Source organism: Metopolophium dirhodum, chromosome 1, assembly GCF_019925205.1.
Source record: "Metopolophium dirhodum isolate CAU chromosome 1, ASM1992520v1, whole genome shotgun sequence".
Lineage (NCBI taxonomy): Eukaryota > Metazoa > Arthropoda > Insecta > Hemiptera > Aphididae > Metopolophium > Metopolophium dirhodum.
Window position 1 is genome coordinate 100,796,468 of NC_083560.1, and position 8,955 is coordinate 100,805,422.

The window sequence follows — 8,955 nt, forward strand, 5'->3', positions numbered from 1 at the left end:
AGGGGTCCCTCGCCCAATAGTCGACTGTATCCAAAAGAGGGGCCGCCTCTCGGTTTTGCATCATAGGCCACAAAATAGCTCTGAATGATCGTGGACCTATGTATGTAGGTATGTAGAGGTACCTACGTACCATATTGTAAAGATAAGATATAGTCAAGTGTATTTTCTTTTAGTTTTTTTCATTTTCTTTGCTGATTTCGTTTCTTACAAACGTTCGTTATTAGCGAATTGCCGTCAATTTTATAGTGACGAGATGGAAAAATCAAACAAATACCGTAATAGTGCAGGATGTGTCTGAGTGGCCAGTGGAGACATTAATTTATTGTAAGTTGTATCACTCTATATTACAACTTGAATATTTTAAGAACATTTTTGACTTAACACCAACCTGTAACTGCATTTTAAAAATAAATATATGATTGAAATCGGATAAATACTTTTGAATCATCCTGTATAGTGTATATTATATATATTTATGTATTATTATGTTACATTGTATTATATATTGTGCGTATATAGCGTGTACACACAACGTACGATATTATCATTATTATTATTATTATTATTATTATTATTATTATACACTCTCCTCTCCGAAGACCGAATCAGTTCGACCGGTTTTGTATTCATTTATCCACGTATATATTATATTATATATATATAAATACCAATATACATATATATTATACCATATGCCTGTAGTTTTAGATAGGTTATTTCTATAGTTTTTCATTTTCTGTTTCTGTCTCTCTCACTCTCTCTCTCTTTCTCTCTCTCTCTCTCTCTCTCTCTCTCTCTCTCTCTCTCTCTCTCTCTCTCTCTCTCTCTCTCACTCTATCCCTCTCTCCCTCTCCGAGGATAAACAAGAGCTCCGCCACAGAGTCAATGTCAAAACACGACGGACGATAAGTTTTACTTTTCGCCATTTGTTGTTTTATGTAGGTATGCGTACAAATATTATGTCCGCCGCCGACGTGCACCATTCTAAACTGTAAAATCGAACGCTCACTGCTGCAATCTCCGAACGACCCACACATATCGCATTATTATTATTATTATTATTATTATTATCATCTGCATAAATACTCCGCTCATTGTGAGATTCATTTTTTTTTTTACGCCGATTTATAACATTATATCACACATTCACACTGCTTATAATCAAACCAACAGTAAACGGTAAACGCGACGTCATCTATTATAAATAACACTGCGCGGTAAATATTGGTCGCTTATGAAATGCGTAGGTTTACACTTTATACGTACCTAAATAACGAAACGATAGTTTACAATTTATAGTTAATTGATTGTCACCAACAAAACCACAATTATAGATACATTACGATAACAGACGAACGTATGAGTCAGTAGTCCTAAATTGTCAAAAAGTGTAATTATATATGAGTCTAGACTATTGGAAAAAATATGTTTGAACAATAAGCCATTACGAGTTTATATTGATTCTTTAATATACATTTATAATACGAGACCATTTTTTATGCATCGAAGTTGACACAAAAAAAAAAACCGCATAGCTGAAACGTACCTAGGTGGTAGGTATAAGTACTGCAGTTAGATCTATAAGTATCAAAACAAATTGTTAGCTTTTTTAATAATAATATAAGACGATTATACTTTTGCAGTGTTCATCAAAGTGATATAATGTATTGACTTGTAATAAACATACTAAATAAACCGAGTATTGAGCAACCAGTATAGGTATAATTAGGTATTAGCGTATAACATTTCCAACAACTATGTTCTACCTTTTGCAAAAGAAAATTTAACGCACGTCGGAAAAAATGCGATGAAAAAATATTGTATCTTAACTCTCAGTTGATGTATTATATGGCCGTATACTGTTATTACGCATAATAGACAATTGACCACTTATAATATAGTTTGGCGTTTGTGAAATACAATAAAAAACGATTCCATACAATATTATCTGGGCATAGATATTAATATTATAATACAGTGTTTAGATTTAGCTAACAACAATAGTCAACATTGAGTTAGAACAGCGCTTATATAGATATAAGTACTTATATTAATTCTTCACGCAGTTGTTATTTACAATTTTATCAAACACTATATAGGTATACCGGATAATTCGAAAAATACCGTCTGCAGTGTTATATACATCCTCATCAATACAGTTATTTTATATCTACCTATATATTTTTTATGATTGTACCATTATATCCAATTTTTTTGTAGGCGTTTGTAACGAGTTATATTTTTCAAATATGTATGCCCCATATGAATAGTTTACAATTTAAAAATATTTAAGTAAATATAAGCGTATTAATATTAATACTAATATTGGATATAAATATTAGTATTATAATTTATAATCAATGATATTATATCATGTATTATGAAAACTGAATTTAAATAATTGTTTTTTGTACGCATGCTGATCGCAAAAATCAGAAACAAACGATTTATATTTTGAAAAAATAAACTTCAAACATACATTATTAATGCGGATATTAAATATGATGCACAATACGTAGGTATATGGTACAACAGGTAAACGCTGTAGGAATGCTTATCGAACATCTCCGGACTCCTCCACACGTGTAGTAGATAATCGACATCGTGTTTTCGTGTGTACCTATACTGTATACATTACAATTTACAATTATTACGATTGCCTACACAAAGAACGACATGACGAGTATCTGATAGAATAGAAAGAAGCAATGGTTTTGACAACAAGCCTGCAGAATTTGAAAGTGTCCAAAAAAAAAAATGGTAAAGTAAAAAAAATAATAATACACTCTTTTGTCAATTATAATAATTATTAGGTATTAAAACTGTATACGTCTGCAGCGATGCATTTACCGTAGAGTGGGCCATCATCGATGTTGTCGCAGTTTGGTTGAAGCGTGTTCTATATAATATTATATAAAAAAAAAACGATAGAACTCGGTGGTTTGGACTGTGGTCCGTGAATGTAAAATATAAAGTAATATAAACTATATAATATGTTTATTTATAGATTGCATCTATTTAAATATAATTATAATAATATTGTTGTACTTACTGTGCCATAGGTGGTGATTGGGGGATGCTTGTGGGGCTTAGCCCATCCAAAAATATTGTAAGTCCCCCCCTAAAATTCAATCAAATCTCCGCCTATTGTCTTAATCAGATCTACTATCCACCTTCCTCTGCAGCAGCTCGCTTGTACATAACATAATATATATTATATCATAACAAAGTTAATGAAAACAATTAACTTGAGTTAAGTCGATGTTAAGAACTTTAAGCTTATTAGTTAACAAACAATATTATATTTAAGTTTGTTTTTTAATTACCACCAGGGACCAGAGTCATACATACTAATGTAATATACTATACCTAAGATAATAATATTATAGTGATTGTTATAATTAAATTTTTTTTAATGATAACTAAATATTTTTTCAAAAATACATCCACACTATAATAATATCTGCAGTAGTTGACGCAAACTGCAACAATTTGTGTCAACTAAATTACTACCTACTATACTCTATTCCAAATAAGATCAGGCTTCGGCGGCCGAGTTGTGCGCATGGGCGTGGCTTTGTTCCGTGGCAGCGCATTACGCGCGGCCGTGGTGGGGACGACGTCTGACCGTCGCGAAACGAAAACTGGTCGCCGCCGATGCCTGATCTTATTTGGAATATAGTTATTCGAATTGAGGAATATTTATTTGATTATTCGTAACTGTTTAAAATCGTTGGACCCACCGTGATGAATAAAAAAAAATCAATTAATTTGTTTCGACTACAGTAATAATATTTGTGAGCACATAATATTATAAACGAGGAAAATCTGAAAATATTCATATGGAACCGTATTTTTCAGGAAAATATATATTTTAATAAATGTTTACATCCACTATTAACGTTTGCTACAAGATAAAAAAAAAAACACACAGAAAACTCGGTGGTCTGGCTTGCGTGTGTACCTCTATATAATAATACATACATTATAACATAGTGTCTATTTAATATTATAATCATAATTATTGTACTCTGTCGCCTTAATCGGATTCACTATCCGGCTTCCTCTGCAGCAGCTCGGTCGCACGTGTATAACGTGTACATCATAATAATAATATACACTTCGGTACGTATTATATATATATATATAGAGAGAGAGATATTGTTATCTTACACGGCGATCTACAGTGTAACATAATAATGATATTTCACATTATTTACATTGCCGTGCTCATAACCTACTCGTGCATTTTAATGCGTCTTATAACGGACCGTGGCAGAGGGCGGTGGCCGGTTGTTTTATATTTTCTTAATTTTTTTTTGTATTTTGGAGATCATTAAACTGAACCGCGGATGGCTGCTTTTAATTTGCGCGCGTTTCAACGTTTTAAATAATCTCTGTATATATACACCTACCTACGTTACGCGTGTGCATTTGTATAATAGGCGTGTGCACCGAAATTGTGGACAATTAAAATATTTCGTACAGGTCATTATCCTTTCTGTACACGTTCCTGCTCTTGTACCATACAGGCAGTACTAGCAGTAGGTACCTAACTAATTCCACCGTAAGTATACAACAGTGCTCGAGTTCTTCCGAAGTTAGTGCATAATACACACACGCTCACATATAAATATATAATATAAAAAAAGGACGCCATTCATACGGTTGAATGTCAAATAGTTGAACGTCAAAATCTTGAACGTTAATATATTGAACGATAAAATCTTGAACATAAATTTAAACGTCGAAGGTGTATATATTATTCAGAATATATTATAATACAAATTTAACTAAAAATCACTTTCTTATAATAATTAACAAAATGGGAGGGAAGAAATCAAAAAAAAGGTGGATAAGTGGATGTCGCTCTGCTGTACAGTAGGTTACAAGTGGGTCACTGTAATGGATGGTGTTAAAATTGAATTCAATGATATAATATCATTGTATAAGAAAAACGATTCTGAGCGAAAACGGTCAGTCACCCTATGATATTACCAAGTATATTTGATGATATTATTGTGAATAAAGTAATTTATATATAACCTATTTACTCGGAGCCTTATTTTAAATTTTCAATCTTTAGCCATAAAAGTTAAACATTTTATACATTTTTAACCACAAAATAATTAATAAATTATAAATTTGATAAATGTTGTCAAAATTTGAACTTTAAATGCTTATAAAAAAAAATTGTGCCTATGTATTTTTAATATTTTTCAACTGCTATTAGAACGATATATCAGGAGCCTTACATTAAATTTTCACGCTTTTTTACCCAACAAATAAAAATTTATTGATATTTATAGAAAAAAAAAAACTAAAAAAATTGAAAACTGACAATGTCCGTAAACAGCTCCAAAAGAGTCAAAATATTTTCAACATTTTATGGTGTATAGAAAATGCTAATATGAACATTCAGTGAAATTTTCAAGTATCTACAGTCATTCGTTTTTTAATTACTATAAAATAAGAAAATTGTTACTTGAGAAATCGAGTAAATATCAAATGTTGTAAAAATATAAATTTCAGGCGCTCATAAAAATTTAATTTAAGTTTCTTGTAGACATTTTTTTTTTGATAAAGGTAGACAAACTTATGAGTAATCTTATATTACATTTTCAAATCTTAGATTTAAAAAGAAAAATTTTTATGAATTCTCAACTCAAAATAATTTGCTATTTTTCGTGATTTTTCCGTATTTTGTCAAAATTTGAACTTTAAATGCTTATAATTAAAAACTGTGACTAAGGATTTTTAATTTTTTTCATCTGCCTTTGAAACAATAACCTAGGAGCCTTCTATTAAATTTTCAAGCTTTTTTAATCAACAGATAAAATTTTATTGATATTTATAGAAAAAAAAACTAAAAAAATTGAAAACTGACAATGGCCGTAAACAGCTCAAAAAGAGTCAAAATATTTTGTAAATTTTATGGTGTATAGAAAATGCTAATATAAACATTCAGTCAAAATTTCATGTCCCTACGGTCATTTGTTTTAGAGTTACACCAAAAACCAAAATCGATTTTCTCGAAAACAGATTTTGCGTAAAAATTCTCGTTTTTCCTTAATTTTTCTTTTGTTTTTCACGTCGCTTGTGAAAACTACTGGGAAATTTTTACTTTTGACCCCCCAAAGTACCAACTAGATTCACTATTCACTTTCCTATCAGAAAAGTTACTATTGAAGAAAATCCAAGCACTTTTACTGTCCTAAAAGGTGATGACAGACACAAAAAAAAAAAAAAATAAAAAATAAAAAAAAAACACACATCATTGTAGAATCAATACATTCATCGCTTCGCTCAGAATCTAAAATTTGAAAGTTAAAAATTAAGGACTATCCTAATGTAGACATATTATTATATTTAATAAAAAATAAATATCATAGAATAAATATTAAATATATGTACTAACATTACTACCTAGCATATTTTGTAATATCCAAAAATGACAAAAAAAAATCAAACAATTCCAGGGGGTTTTCAAAGTTTTAAACACCCCCTGCTACGTGACTGTACGGTTTGTAGACGTATTGTTATGACCCACTATAAACATTATTTTCATACACACATTAGTGCGCCTAAGAGACAGTTTTGGATGTTAACATTTTGTTTATACAACGTATACATTATTGTATTACGACTTACACATACACACGACCGTGTTGAGTCTACAACCATAGGAATATCGGACGACGATTTTTGGCAATTTTTACCTGGGACATTTTTGATTAGTGCTCGTAAGTAATATAACTGTATACGTATGTATTGTATACATATTACATAATATTATAAATTACGTTCAACGATACTTCTGGTTAACCTGTCTGTCAGCGACGGGCCGATACTTTAGGTAACATTTGAATTCCTACAATTATTCGTGTAGCCATACAGTGGAGGAGGCATGTCAATTGTAAATAGTCATGAACTATGGTATATGGTTTTATTTGTACCTAAACTTAAATTGTCGTACCCACTGCTGGCGCCATACGTCTTAATTAATATCATTTGAATTCAAACATTTTTATTTACTACAAAAGAACCAAGAATTTTAACAATATACTATCTAGTGATCTAAACAAAATAAAATACATTGTTATGTACTAAAAACAGACAAAACAAATCACCTTATTAAATGTGCAAATGTTGAAAATATATTATAGTAATGTGTAATAGATCTTACAGATATTTGATAAAATAAAAATATTTAGTGAAAAAAAATATATTATTATTATACAATGCATCAACAACCTAAACGTATGTAGTTTTTGATACATTTAGAATTATGTATAAGTGGCTTATTTATTACATACAGTTCACTTTCAGAAATAATTCGTATCGGTATCACATGATTGCATCATCTATACCTACATAGTATATGTTGTGTACATTTTTTACTGTCAATGAAAATATGTGTTGCTGGAGAGATAATACAATTTGACAAACATAAATTATTTCAATATTATATTAGCCTCGGCAAAGATCGAATATTTTTCATTATTTTTCGCATTCATGATTCATGTGTGCTCGGTAAGACTTGATAAAATATAATATTGTAATAATTAAATGTGTTTCTTCACATTTTTGGTTTAAAATTTTATTGTTTTGGATCCTACGCGTCTCGTAGTCACAACTAACAATCGAAAACGTTTGTAAGAAAGTACATATATAGATATATAGTCATATAGATATAAGCTGGCAGATGCTTATGAAAGTAAGAATATTCTCTTAATCAATGATCATTATCGCGCAGACGAATATCATAAAAATGTAATAATTTTATGTATTTATCATAGTTGTATTATGGATACCAAACGAGTCTTATGTGGCTAGTTCACCTATAAATTATTATGTGTAGTGACATCATTTTTAATGGTAAAATTGTGTACGGTTCGTTAAACTTTAAGATTTTTTTCCGTCTTACAGCACTATAATATTATTATTATTTTAGTTTTTTATACAACATTTATACCCGATAGTTAAACAATTGAAAATTAATTTAAAATAGTTTGGATAAGAACGATGGCGATGTCGTAATAATTTTTTTTATTGGTCTTGAAATTGTACAATTTCTGGTCCGACTACTATGGCCATTAGCATAACATTATAAACATAAATACATTACATTTATATTGGAAGAAAGAGAAAAGAAAAAAAAATGATACAAAAAACAGTTTCAAATTAGTTATTTTGATATTTTGTACATTGCAAATGTTGGCTAAAGTAGCTTAAGTAATTTAATTGTTTTAAGGAATTCAATAGTATCGGTTTCGTTGCCCGGATTTGGACCTAGACTTGCTCCAATTTGGTGGCTTATATTTGAGATCCTCTCTTTGTTTTACGTATCTACATTCTATACACTCTTCGAAGATTTGTCATAATGTGATATAAACCGTATAGTCTATCTATAGATATATCTACAATGGATGCCTATTATATTAAACTATAACTATAGCTGCTGCTGAGCACACGAGTTTTAAAAACAAAAATAACGTTTTTGACATTCTTCAAAACACATGACAATTTAATATGATACATATAGTGCGGTCAAAATTCTAAAATCTTGGTAGCATCCTACGCACATTTCAATGTAAAAATATTATGTCGTTATACAGTGTTGCGTGCAGAGAATTATTATTTTCGTATGGTACGCCTATATAATAAATTGTTGAAAAATCGAAATTAGTTTGCTACCGTCATCGGTTACGGTCCACCACTCTTACCAAGTATACGGATACCCAGCAGGAAATATTGAAGTCCCGCGTATATATTTAATTATATTATTATCTATTTCTATACACATAATAATATAATAATAATATTATCGTAGTAGACATTAGAAACAACCGAACGGTTTCCCGGGATACGGACGGTCAATATTCCAGTGGCACATTATCTTCATCTCGGAAATAATTATTTATCGTTATTGTTATTAGCGGTTCCGGTGCCAAA